This window comes from Phodopus roborovskii, unplaced genomic scaffold, assembly GCF_943737965.1.
Source record: "Phodopus roborovskii unplaced genomic scaffold, PHOROB, whole genome shotgun sequence".
Lineage (NCBI taxonomy): Eukaryota > Metazoa > Chordata > Mammalia > Rodentia > Cricetidae > Phodopus > Phodopus roborovskii.
In genome coordinates, this window is record NW_026126585.1 from 17,938,686 (window position 1) to 17,952,991 (window position 14,306).

General features: G+C 48.6%; 1 protein-coding gene across 1 annotated transcript in view; it reads right to left on the minus strand.

The window, feature by feature from the left end:
- Window positions 1-14,306, minus strand: part of Lgr6 (leucine rich repeat containing G protein-coupled receptor 6) — a 109,578-nt gene that overhangs the window by 18,624 nt on the left and 76,648 nt on the right. The window lies entirely within an intron of this gene.

A 14,306-nucleotide genomic window follows, 5' to 3' on the forward strand; every position in this document is an offset into this window, starting at 1 on the left:
TGAGACATGGAAACTTGGCTAGAGGGTTGGCCCGGGAGATGGGTTTTCCAATCTGTTGGCTCCAGCTGCCAAGGTCTGAAGACACATTTTCTGAATGTTTGTACTCCATTCCTGTTCCACAAATCCTCAGGCTTGGAGCCTTCCTGGCAGCAGAACTGTTTTGAGTGGGGACAGGTTTTAGGGGTGTGCATATCTGGAACTGCCCACCTCGGATTGATCTCTACAAAGCTCAGGAAAGTCTGTTTTAGGTCTTTGAATTCATCCCTAATCCTCCCATTAGGGATGGGAGAAGAGAGAAAAGGAAGTGATCTTTAACATATTACCAGATCTGGTGATTCCAGAAAGTTCTTCAAATTACAGCTACCTTGGCTACAGCCTCTGCTGTTTTGAGATGAAACCTTCCTGTGTATTTCAGATGCCTTGAACTCTCTGATCCTTCAGCGTTGGACTCCAGTGTGTTGGAGTTAAGATGTGTGTCATCACACCTGGCTGGCTGGCTGGTTTTTACCATTGGGCGGTGTCATGTGAGTTAACCTTTACTTTCTCATTGTTTTGCAGCATTTTCCACTTTCCCTTTTACCCGAGGAACACTTATCACATGCATAATCAGGAAACAATGGAAGAAAGTTTTTTGTTTTTGTTTTTTTTAAAGGGGCAGCAAGCCAAGGTGGCAAGGATGAAGGAAACCAAGCTCTCCAATAAACTGAATACGTACAACTTTTAACAGCATGGTATCAAAAAGAAATTCACATAGTCAGGCTCTCTCATGTCCATTATCATACAGAAAAGCCCATTCCTGCATGTGAAGATATTTGTATAAAGACACTCATGATCGCATCCTTTTAGGCACTACAAGTCAAATACCAACTGAACCATAAGCAACCATAGCTCCCGCCCCCAACACACACACACGCACACTCACACACACTCATACTCCACAATACACATTCACACACTCACACATACACACACACTCATACTCCACAATACACATTCACACACACACTCACACATACACACATACACACACACTCATACTCACACACACACTCACATATACACACACTCACACACACTCATACACACACACACTCACACACACACTAACATATACACACACTCACACACACTCATACACACACACACTCACACATACTCATACACACTCATACTCCACAATACACATTCACACACACACATATGCACACGTACTCACACACACTCATACACACACACTCACCCATACACACTCACATATACACACACACTCACACACTCATACTCCACAATACACATTCACACACACTCACATATGCACACGTACTCACACACACACTCACACACACTCACACATAGACACATATACTCATACACACTCATACTCACACATACACATTCACACACACACTCACACATACACACACACTCACACATACACACAGTCACACACACTCGCATATACACACACACTCACACACTCACACATACACACACACACTCACACACTCAGTAGCCAGTGAATTAGCCTGTGTGGGGTGTGCCTAATTTGGGGTGGGGGTGTCTGGATGCCTCTAAAATCCTGTGTCTGGGGTGCACAGTCCCAGGCTTTGGGAGTGTGTGAGCTTCTCTAGTCCATCTTTTCAGCCCTGACAACTTTAATGGCTGCCCAAGGCTACAGCAGGGGACTATGTGGAGGTCTTTCCATTGCAAAGTAGCTTGGCAGAGTTTGGGGGATAAATGCCATGCTAACACAGAGATAATGACAGGCTATTCTGCATGGGAGGGTCATTACACTTAATAGGCCACAGGTAGAGCCAGGAACCCAGCCTAGGAGGCCAGAGGAGCAGGGACAAGCATCTGGCAGCCAGTGAGCTACAAAACTGTTCCCCTCCACACGCAGGCTAATTACGCATTACCCTCAGACTGCCCTATCGATCGTGGGCAATTAGGCCAGAAAACCCTTCTGCTCTGCTCCATCCTTTAGTAAGCCAGACACGTTTGGTCTCCCGTCTCTCACAGTTATATTTGCTCACAAAGATGCTCCCACCGTCTGTGTGGGGACAGGGCTGGGGACAAGCGGTGTGCAGGATGACTCAGGGGCAATGCTGAGATTGGGGGGGGGGTTCTAACTGTGGGGTTGGTTCTCGGAGCTCTGTCAAGGGCTGCACAGGTCACCCAGTGCATCCAGTGAGGAGTGTGGAGGGGGGTGTGGGCATCAGGGGAAGAGACACACACTTTTGTGGTCCTCGACTCCATGAATGGTTTGTTGTTAGGTCTCAGTGTTTTGAAATCAAGAGCGCCCTTTTATCTTGGTCCAGTTACCTTTAGGAACACCTCACTGTTGCCCATGAAGAATTGTATTTTCCATAAATAAAAAAAGATGTGTCTTCATTCAAAATACGTCATATGGGATATTGATGTTAATCTTAGAGATGATGGAATTATCTCTAACAAAAAAGAATTGCAGTGACCTAACCTGAGACCCTTTAGTTGCTAACCATTCCCCCTACCTAGAATATTCTGCGCCCAGGTATTTGTATAGCCATTTACTGTTATGAGAGTTTTTCTACCAGCCTGGTCCCACAATCATGTCAGCCCCAAATGACACACAGAGATGCAATATTAGATATAAAGCTGTTGGCCTGTTACTAGTGTTTCTTATTGGCTAGCTCTGTCTTAAATATTAACCTATTTCTATTAGTCTAAGTGTCTCCACATGGTTTTAATCTTACCGGAGAGAGGATCCTGACCTCTGCTCTCTCAAGTTTCTTCATCTTGAATCTCCTCCTATTTCTCCCCGAATCCTCCTTGTCTCCTAGTCCCGCCAATCTTGCTTTCCTATTGGCCAACAAGGCTTTATTCATTAACACAAGAGAAACATATTTACAGAATGACATCTCCCATCAACTTACTTATTTCACTCAGGTCCTTCCCTGATTGCCCCTCTTCAGAGACGCCTTCTCTGGCCAGTGGATTTTAAATGCACCAGGTACCTCCCCACTCCTTTGTACTATATTACAACACACCTCAAACACCTCACAGTTTCCACTTCAAAATGCAGCATCGCATAGCCGGCTCATCTTCACGTCTCACTGTTTCAAAGTCAAGTGCCCTCTTTTAACTTGGCTCAATTCCTTCAGAAATCTTCGATTTTTGCCCACGAAGAATTATATTTTTCATATAGTAGCAAAGATGTGTCACTCTGAAGACATGCCTAGTCTTCTCAATGGCAGTGACCAGAACAAGATAGAAGTAATATGGCATGACCTGGTCCTAAGTCATAAGAGCCTTAGCTTTCACAGCCTGGGAATCCCCAGTCTACACTAGAAGGAAGCCCAAACTGGACTCATGAGTGGTGAGCTATGTGGAGAGGATGAACTGGCAGCCAACAGTGTGGCTGCCAGTTAGTGAGCTAGCCTTCCTCCTAGCAGACCCCTTAGCCCTTGCTGAGCATCCAGGGACTACAACCGTCTGAATGAGCCCAGGGAGCTTAGCCAAGCTGTGGACTCACGAGAAATAATAAGGTGTTATTTTAGGACACTAAGGGATTGGAGTGGTCTTTTTACGTCTCAAGAGACATCCTGCTTGCTTTGCCTTCGTGGAACTTATTGGCAAATGACATATTTATTTTCTTCCTACCCACCAGAACAAAAGCTCCTTGAATGCAAGAATTTTGTCTGTTTCAAATTTTAAACACCAGGATAATATCTGACACAGAGCAGAACCTCAAAAACTATGTGTTGAATGAATAACTGAAAAGCTCTAAACAAGTTTATTAATATTTTTTTAAAAAAAATAAGTGAACTCATGAGAATTCACAGTGATTTGAAGCATGTTCTCCGTGTTTGTTTGGTTTTTTGTTTGTTTGTTTTGTTTTATTTGTTAGCTTTTGTATTTGCTTTGGTTGTTGTCAAAATGACACAAGACAGTCTGGAGTGACAGTTGGGGTCACCCTAAGCCACAGAGACCATGGAATGTATCCTGTGTGGCTTTGTTCTCATGGAGCTCTTACACAGCTCATTGGACCCATGTCCAGGCTGCCAAATTGAGTGGTTCCAGTTCTCCTTGGCAGTTTTTGGTCAGGAACTTTGCCAGGAGTAGACAGACAGTGGTAAAAGGCATGTGGTAAAAGGCATGCGGACCAGAAGGCTATTTTTATAGAGAAATGTGGGAGAAGAGAAATCGTACAGTTGTCCGAAAGAACTCTGCAAACTTCTTCCTCGTGAGGTGGCTACACTGGGGTGTCTGCCAAACCTAGCTTTGCTTGGTGCCATGTAGATGGAATCTAGCTCTGGCTGTTCAGGGACTGTCCTTGCAACCCTCTCTGCACCCAAAATACACAAAGAATTCTGCTGTGCAGCATGGACGATAGAGAGATCGATAAAAGCACACCTGTCTAGACAAATGCACCAGACAAGATGAGCTCCCTCAGTACATGCGATGATGTTGCAGGTCCTGGAGAGTAAGTCCACAGAGCATCGGGGCTGTCACATACCTGGAGAGACCACATCTGGAGGACTGTGTGGAAATGGGATATTTGAACTAGGTTTGAAGAGAGAAGTGGCGTAGCTCAACCGAAGCAAACGGAAACACGCGGAGGGAAGGGAAACTCACCCTCATGGGTTGCCACGTACTATCCAGAACAACGTTGGCTGGGCACTCACTATGGTGCACTGACTGATTGATCACCGCCCTCCCGTGGCCTGGAGAGACAGATTCTCTTCCTACACCATTTTGTTTTTATCAGTCCAAGGGAGTGAGAACACACCAGTTGTTCAGTCATCAATACCCAGCAAGTGGCTCTGGCGGAGATCAAAGCTTATTTGCCCAGATCCCTCTTCCCTTTGCTTTATAAATTGCACTATCCAATACCAGAGCCAGTAGCCACATACGGCCATTTGATTACAAGTAAACAAAATTTTGATCTTAGTTCTTGGTAGCCACATTTCAAGTGTTCTACACCAACATGTGGCTAGCAGCTATTGCATTAAACACACAGATATAGGACATTCCTACCATTGCAGGGAGTTCTATCGGATGGCCCAACAGAAGGAATATCTAAAAACACATCTAAGAGTATATTTCCCAGCCTCCCTTGCAGTACATGTCCAGATTCTCCCAAGGAAGGTAGGCAAACATTTTAATCTGCCATTTCTGTGTGTGTGTGTGTGTGTGTGTGTGTGTGTGTGCGCGTGCGTGCGCGCGTGCATCATTTTTTATATTGAGCTATGCTTTTTCCTCTCCTCCCCTCCCCTCCCCATCTCTCCCCTCCCCTCCCACCCTCCCCCTTGCCCCCCATGTTCCCAATTTACTCAAGAGAGAGAGTCTGTCTTTTTCCCTTCCTAGGTGGATCCATGTATGTCTTTCTTAGGGTCCTCCTTATTATCTAGGCTCTCTGGGGCTGTATTGATTTTTAACCCTGATTTTTATATAATAGCGGGCTTTTCTCCTCTGTGGCCTGTCTGCCTTTCCATTGGCTAAATGCTCTGGCGATGTTGATGCCAAGAACCCAGGTTCCAAGACCACCGCTTGAAGGAAATGTCACAGCGCCCCCCTCCCCAGTGTTTTTTCCTGGAACTGCTACATAATCCAGGAAACAAACCCAGCCTTCTGCTGTGTGTGAGCCATTGTGTACATCTTAGTCTGTTTGTTACAGCAGTTTATCCTATTGTAACAAATGGCTGGACTCTGGGGTCACCACTCATAGTTACTACCAGGGAGAGCTTTGTAAAACACAAAACTGGCTTCTCCCACTCTCCAATTCCCTAATGTCGCTTCATCTGCGTTTCAACCCTGCATGGATTTTCATAGGCCACTTCTGCCTTCAGCCTGGAATGCCCTTTCCCTACATCCTCAGCTGCTGAAGTATTAGTCATTCTTTGAAACTGGGTTCGAGTATACCTTCTCCACGGACTCAGCCTCATCCCTACAGTTAGAATGAGTCTCTCACTTTCTCGTGTTTCCTCCGTCAGCATGTAGGACATTCATTGTTGACGGTGGTGTGTTGGTAAGGACGTAAATGTCATGTTCCCTGGGGGTTTGTATATATTAATCCGTTCAATTCCCACCATTCCCTTGGAAGTGGGGACTGTCATCAGCTCCATTTGGGAGATGGGAAATGGAACACAAGACAGGCAGTCATTTGGCAGCTGGTAGTGTTATAATTGGGATTGGAGTCCAGATAGGCCAAGAGCACAGTGAGTTAATCTGCACAAAAACCACCCCTCCATGAGACAGGAAGCTTGGTGAGGTCAGAGAGCACCCGACTGCTTCTTTGGATCCTCTGCAGTCCAGGTACAGGATTACTTGTGTGACTAGCCATTGCCAAAGATTATCCACGTGGTGTGGAGACCCTGTTAGTCTTTGTGACTGGCTGCTTCAGGGAAGCATTCCAGCCCTTTGGTGATCTACTCCATGCTTAGAAACCACAGGTTAGTCTGACCCTTACAATGCTCTAAGCTTTTGATAGGAAGCTCGTCCATGGGTCTACAATGTCCCTAGAATCAGCCAGAAGCCCAAGAAGTTCATTGTTCTGTTTGCTTCTTGCAGAAGCTAAAAACAAACGGGGAAGGGCTAAGTTTAAAGAGAAACCATCCCCATCTCCAACTGGAGCTTGGTCTGGAAGCTGCCACTGCCCATGTCTTATCCTCCCCTTCATCTGCTTAGTAGTTTTCAGCCAAATCCAGTCACAGCGATAGCAAGCCGGAGTAGCTGGTCAGAGCATCCCAGAAGGCCACCCAAGCCTTAAGAGACTTCAGGGCCCCCAACTCTAGTCCTCTCCTTTCCAGCTGGGTCTGCAGAGTATCCAGCTCCTGAGATCTCTGGGGAGCCTTGCTGCGGGTCAGTGGGCACAACTCGTAGGGTTTCATACAGCTTCCTTTTATTGACGAGGAAAGGTAAGTTGCTGGGATTCTTAGAGGCAGACCTCAAACCCAGGCGTTTTGGCCATTGGCTTAAAACGTTTTCTCACCCAACCAGAGCTGGATCCCGGTATGTCTATGAACAGCAGGGCTCAGAGAGAAGGGGGGAAGGATGAAATGTTGAAGGGGAGGGTTCCATAGGTCTTCTTTTAGGTGCTTTTAAATATATGACAGCCAAATGATTATTATGTAGGAGCCATGTGTTTGTTTGTGGGTTATCTGCATGAGAGTAGGAAGTTGCTTTATTTCTCAGCACGCTCCTTTACCTGAAGTTGAGGGTACCATTTGCAGACATCCTTTTTGCCTGACCCAGAGACTGGCACAGAGTAGCTGATCAAAGGACACCAATGCCGTTTGCCCCGTCCTTTCCTAGACTCTGCACATTGCCTTCATCACGCTACAACTGCAGGCATTCGGGTTGCTCTGTCTCCTTTTCATAGCAATTAAGAAAGGTGAATTACATTAATTGGGATTCCACTTACATTTTATTATCAAGGCTAATATTTACGTTTATTACCAGATCTCAGATAAGGGTACATGGGGAATGTAGGGGAGTCCGCAGTGTGAGACACAATGCGCAGCCATTTTAGACAAACTGTGAACTCTGATCCGCTTTACCTCCCAAGGCCTGGAATAAAGGCAAGCCGACACAGTGAATGCATGTCTTAACTGCTCTAGCTATGCTGCAGATGGAGCACCCGTCTTGAATCTTACTGCACGTGCATGCTGCAGATGACTGCATGGCCAGGAACCAACACTTTATGACTAACAGCATTGTTTCACCTTCTAAACAGCCTACATAAAAGGCCACCCATTAATAACTGCAGCAATTAGTAAAATTGTCATCAGTTTCTATTGAGAGACACAGACACACCCTCCTTCTGCCTACACAGTCGTCCTTGCCAGTGTACATTCAGAACAGACCTGGAGCAATAGCAGGCTGATTTTAACAACAGAAGCTGGTCTTTCATACCGAGATTGCTTGTTTTTCTGATCTAATGAAACCACCTGGGATCGCGGAAGCCTAGGCTTGGAAACGAGATAAAAGGTAATAGTCTAATCGGCCCCCACAGCAGGAATCAACTCCAAGACTCTGGTCAGGTGGGAATCCAGTGTTTGCTTGGACTGTTGCAATGGTGGAGGAGCACACACTGGGTCTGCTGGCTGTCCAGTGCAGCCAGGGTGGGGTTATTCTACACACTCAGCAAACCTTCACCACCCTGAGACAGGACACCGCCTCCCTTAGCTCGTACTGCTGGCTGGAAGTCCATGCTTCCCACGTCTAACATCACACCACACCCAAGGCTTATTTATCCCCAGCTCTTCGAATCCATTTTGTAGGTACTCGTCCCCCTCACCTAGAAAGCCCTTGTCCCTCTGAAGATGAGCTACCCACAACAGGATCTAGTCTTCTGGGTTTGAGGAGATTCCTAAGATAACCTTGGCTACCAGAGTCCTGCTAGCTGGGCAGTGGTGGCGCTCGCCTTTAGTCCCAGCACTGGGGAGGCAGAGGCAGGCAGATCTCTGTGAGTTCGAGGCCAGCCTGGTCTACAGAGCAAGTTCCAGGACAGGCTCCAAAGCTACACAGAGAAACCCTGTCTTGAAAAAACAAAACAAAAAACCAAAACGCCAAACAGAATCCTGCTAATGCAGAGCACCTGAAGGCTCTACCTCCTGACCTCAGCAGTGTGAAGGGTGAGGAATCGTGCAGTGAGCATGACCCACATCCAGGGCATATCAGCAGGTCAGAGCATGGAACAACTATGCTAGTTACCAGGCAATGACGACTGACTTAATAGACACTTAAGTCTGAAGTTCACGGACAAGGTCTGGCTTGGAGTTATCAGCAAACTTGTAACATTAAAAGCTATGAGACCAGCTGGGAATGTAGACTGTATGTAGAGTCTAGACAGAAGGAGCCCCTGGGTATGATATTGCTAAGGGCTTGGGATCTCGAGTGACTGGATGTGAGCAGTACATTAGTGATAAATTTAAAAGGGCTCAAGACTTCGGGGCTAGAACCCTTTGGTATCGGCCATGCCTACCTGTTTCGGCAGAGCCTGCAGAGGGTTCTGGCTCATAAGAGAAGTTCAGAATTTGGGGGATGACTGAGCGCATGTCAAAAGAAGCAAACGGAGTGGCGATAACCGATTCTTCCCAGCTCTTCCTCCCTACAGATACGCAAAGGCCAGTCTCCATTTCCTCTCCGTGGCCCCGGTGGAGCTCTGCACCCCTACCCTCCCATCTTTCTCCATCCCAGTCCAGCTGGCTGTGGCTCCTGGGGGAGTATGGACCGCAGCTGCCGTCAGGGAGGAAGGGGCGGCAGTGACAGGAGGCGGCCTTGGCGACCCCCAACACCAGGGCGACGGGAAAGGGAACGCTGCTGGGAACAACTATTAATAACTCGTCACGGTCACAGAACGCAAGGCAAACTCATCGGGCAGCTCAATTTTCTGCCTGTTAAAAGTCATTAGTGGTTCTGTGGGGGAAGCCAGGGGAAAAAAAAAAGTTTTATATGGAACAATAAATTCCTCCATAAGCCACAGAAGCCCACAAATTTGCAGCTAATAAACCCACAAATGTGAGGTGATTAAGAATGGGAGAGGAAGGAGATCCTTGATACCCTGCCTCAAGAGGCCTTGTGGTCTGAGGCGCTGACACAGGCCCAAGGGCAGAGAGACCAAGTTCTGCCTCTCACCTGGCTGAGTGGCCTTAGATAAGTCACCTCCTGCCTGTCTGTCTGCCTCGGTTTGCCCATTATGACGAGAGGGTGCACAGCTCCTGCCTGTCTTCCTCGACAAGCGGGGGCCGGGGGGGGGGCAGGAAATGAGACGAGAGATGAACTAGCTATTGAAGAAAGGACATTCCACCTTTCCTAAACATAAGGAATGAATGTTAGAACGGGGATAAGCTGGGCAGGGCAGCTCACAATGGCAGTCCCGGCACTCCGGGACTCCGGGGGATTGAGGCGAGATGCCTGCTGAGAGCCTAAGGTCGGCCACGGACGCCTCGATGGACCCTGTCTTGAGACAAAACAAACAAAAGCAACAGAAACTAGTGAAGTGACCCGATTTGCCCTGAGATACAAGGCCAGAAAAGAGCAAGCCATGCGGCTTATCGGGTAAAGGTAATTGCCGCCAAGCCTAATGAACGGAGTTTGCATCCCAGGAACCACAGGGTAGTGTGAGAGGACTTACTCCTGAAAGTTGTCCTCTGACCGGAACATGAACATCTGTACACACACACACACACAGAGAGAGAGAGAAAGAGAGAGAGAGAGAGAGAGAGAGAGTAAATGAATACAATAAAACAGAGAAGGAAAGAGGGAGGAATGAATGAATGAATGAATGAATGAATGAATGAATGAATGAGGACAGAGGTTCGTGGTGACACACCTGTAGTATTAGCACTGGTGTAGGATGGTGTAGGGTGAGCACTGGGCTACATAGGAAGACCCTATCTAAAGACAGAGGAAAGAGAGTGCCCAGTGAAGTTCATTTAGCCCTCTGCCCACCCTCTGACGTGGAGCTTGCCAGTAGGGAGCCATACTGTCTACACTGTACTCTCCAAAGGATATTCCCAACTCAGTCCTAACTGCTGCTACCTATGAAGGTGACCTTGAGTTCAGTAGCTTTGCAGTAGAATCTAGCGGGAGAGCTCCAGACGTCAGCTTAGTTAATGGGGCAGACCCTAAGTCCAATGGTAAGAATTCTCGTAAGAGAAGGCACAGACATAGCTTTGTGGGAAGGGAGGCAGAGGCTGGAGGATAGTCTCTAAGCCAAGGGATGCCAAGGATGGCCCGCATCCATCAGAAGCAGGGACAGCCGCAGAAAGCACAGACTCCTACAGAAGTAACCAGTGCTGTCGACCCCTTGATTGCAAACTTCTCACCTCTAGAACTGTGGAAGAATAAATGGCCGTTCTGTTAAGCCACCAAGTATGTGGTAGTTTGTCATGGCAGCCACAGGAAATCAATACAGTAGTCCTGTGAGGCTGAGAATTCTGATTCATCGGGAGTGATGAGTCACGGCGGGAGCCCTGTGAAATGGTAACCCCCCGGGTAACACTGTCCCTGCCACCTCCAGCCAACGCCAAGCGGTGAGTAGGGAAGGGAAAGCCGAGTCAACTAAACACCTGGGCTTCTCCTATGGCTGCGCAGAGTTGCCTTATTTAACGTGAACGTCGCAACACCCTCTGGGTTGTAACAAGTTGGCTTTTGAGAGGTCAGGTGACTTGAGCATGCCTCATGTTAGTGGTAGTGTCAAATCTGCTGGTTCTGGCCTAACCCTTTGCTCCTCTCTGGAATGCCCCAAGCCCTAGAAGAGTCCTGGAGGCAATCACCCGATGTTCTGTTCCAGATGAAAGGTGGGTGGTCAGCCCAACGCTGAGGTGTAGCCAGACATTTCCAGGGCCAGTCCTGAGTGAGTGAAACCTGTTGATATTTGTGTGGTTTCTATGACAAACAGACGGGAGTGTATTCTGTAGCCACAGCTACTGTTGAAGTAAGAGTGCCCTTTGGAGACATCAGTGAGAGTCCCGATGGGGAATGCACAGTTCTGTACTTCGGGGTGGAATTCTACGGAGTCCCACCCTGTCTGTCACACTTCCCAGCCCCGTGCCGAATGCGGCTCCTGATTAGAGAAGGAGCTGAGCCAGGAGGCTTCTGTTCTCACTCAGGCTCAGGCTCTCTTCCAGAAGGAAATGTCCAGCCAGCCTGAGCCGCACAAGGACCAGATTTTTTAACAAGGTCATAAAAAGGCCCAGAGATCATTGCCTGGCCTGAGGAATGGGGGCTCTATAGTTTAGAGCATCCTGCACCCACCCTAAACCTAGGTTCTGCTAAGATACAGGCATCAAGTACCCAGACACGGGATTAAAGGTCGGTGGGCCCTTTGGGGTGCAATTGGGGGTTGCTAGTCTCATCCACATTTTTGTTAAATACATACATACATACATACATACATACATACATACATACATACATGCGGCCAGGACTTTGAACACTGGTTGTCAGACTAGCATAGCTGTCTGTGTTCCCCAAACTTGAAATCCCAATGATTGACCAAGGTGCCTTGGCACCTGTTTAATGGAGAATCTTCCTGAAAGGTATTTTTTTTCAATATGGATTTCTTTTATATCTCAACCTACATACCTAGGGAGTCCCGGAACTGATCTGCCCTTGAGGGTACTAGTGCCTTTAATGGTCCATCATGAAGAGAGAGGACACACTATTTTAGAGATGGAGGGTTAGACCATCTCCATTTTGGCATTTCCCCAAACCCCTCACACCCTCACAGTGGGAGAGCTGAGGCCTATGGATCTGGAACAGGGCGAGCCTGGTCTGCCTGTGGCTCCAAACCTTGCCAAGGTTTGGAATAGTGATGACCACTCTGGGAGAAGCATCCCTCCGGGCAATGCCAGGATCCTCGGGGAGCAGCAAGGTTTGTTGTTTAGAGCTTCGTGACTCTGCCCAGGAGCAGAGGGCATAACAGAGACTCACCCGAGACCCTACTCAAGGCTTCTCTAGAACCAAGAGTGCGTGGTGCATGACTTGTTTGCCCTTTTCCTGTCTGCTTTTGTTTGAGACAGAGTCTCATGTAGCACAGGCTGGCCTTGAACTCCTGAGCCTCCACCTTCTGAGTGCTGGGATTACAAGCACACACTACCGCTCCCAGCTGTGGTGGCCTCTTACATGAGTGGAAAAAAGCCGGGTTCCCGGAAGTGAGGATGTATGCTTTCGCAGTCCCTGCCTACTGGCAGAACTGGTAACCTGGCCTTCATTGCCCGGAGCCTGAGAGAGGTGTATCTTCTGTGGAGCACATTGCTGCTGTGTCGATACTATGAGGAGAGCGGTCTGTACGGAGAGAGGATGGCGGAGGACGGACGTGTGCTGTGTTGCGTGTGCTGCCTAGTTTGGGAGCCTGTGTGGTCACGCATGTACTGTACGTGCCCGCACCTGGCCCTCCGCCCTCCGGGTGGTAGAGCTGGGGGCTGCTCTCCCTCTGAAGAGAACGCTACAGTGGAGCCAAACCACAGCCTGGGCTGTGGGGGTTTGATCTTCCCTCTGCTGCCAGAGATGAGAGAGGTCTAAGTGGCAGAGATTTACAGGGCCTGAGGGAGAAGTACCCTTCCAGCAAAAAGTACACATGAAAGCTCCCGAGTAATAGCCAAGGCTGCTGAGTGCGCCAATTATGCAACAATTAAAAGACTTGACTATCATTTCTTTCCCCCTTTCATTCTCCCAACTGCCCCTCCTCCTCCACATCTGCCTTCCCCTGCAGGCTCCCCGAGAAAATGCTCTGGGGAACAGAAGACAAAGAACATCCCCCTTTTTTAATTGGAGATCAAAAGTTGGAAGAAGGGTTTGCTCTTCCAGGGTGGGGAGGAAATGGGGTGGCGTAGACACGAAGCCTCAGACGGAGGGCTGGGGAGGGAAATGGGAGAGGAGGGCATGGTCCTACGTATCAGACTCTGCATCAGTTTTGTATAACCCGGTGACATTGTGTGATGGTTTAGAAAACTAAGACTCTCTAGCAGGCAAGCGGCTCAGCTCACCGGGAGAACTGGCGTTTCGGGCTAGCTGCCAAGGGATTAACCACTGGGCTTTTTTGTCTGCACGGTGTAAAGGTTGGAGGACTTCTCCCCATCTCTTGGTCTTGGCTTTCCCGTCTGCAAGGTGGGCATAGCCCGGGGGCCTTGTGTGTTGAAGCCAAGATAGATGAAAGAGACGGCGAGAGCTTAGCGGCAGCTCTGCTCTATAATTCAGCCAACAGCAGCTGAGCCAAACGCCCGGCGTGGCAACACAGTGGCTAATTGAGAAAGTTCGGCTGCGTGCCCCGAAAGTGAAGAAACAGCTGCTTGTTGGCTTTTTTGAGGTGCCAACCCACACCCGGTATCTATGCCCCCATCCTCACCTGATTTCCCAGCAGAGCTACACAGCCCCACGTTCCAGGATGGCTGGTGGTATACTCCCTCCTGCCGTGCAGCTCCCAGCACCAGAACCCTGGAGCTGCACTTCTCCAGCCAAGTGTCCAGAGCCTAGCACGCGGTGGGTTCACCAGTTCGCATCCGACATAGCATAACAAGGCCCTCTCCTAAGCGCTTCTGGCTTCTCCTTAACACCCTGGTCTGCTCTGTGTACAGGTGGGTGGGGAGGTGACCCTGGGAGGACCCACCATCTGGGACGGACGATGCAGCCCTCTTGGAAATGAACTTTCTCTTAGGAAGAGTTAGAGGAGTAGACTAGCCGTTCTCACTGTCTGGGCATATGAAGGAGGAGAGCATTGTCTCAGCTTGCCCCGTAGTAAGAAAGAACAGCGTGAATGCTCCGAGTCCAGCCCGGGCGGGACATGCTGCCCCACACTACACGCCCCGGTATACCATTGG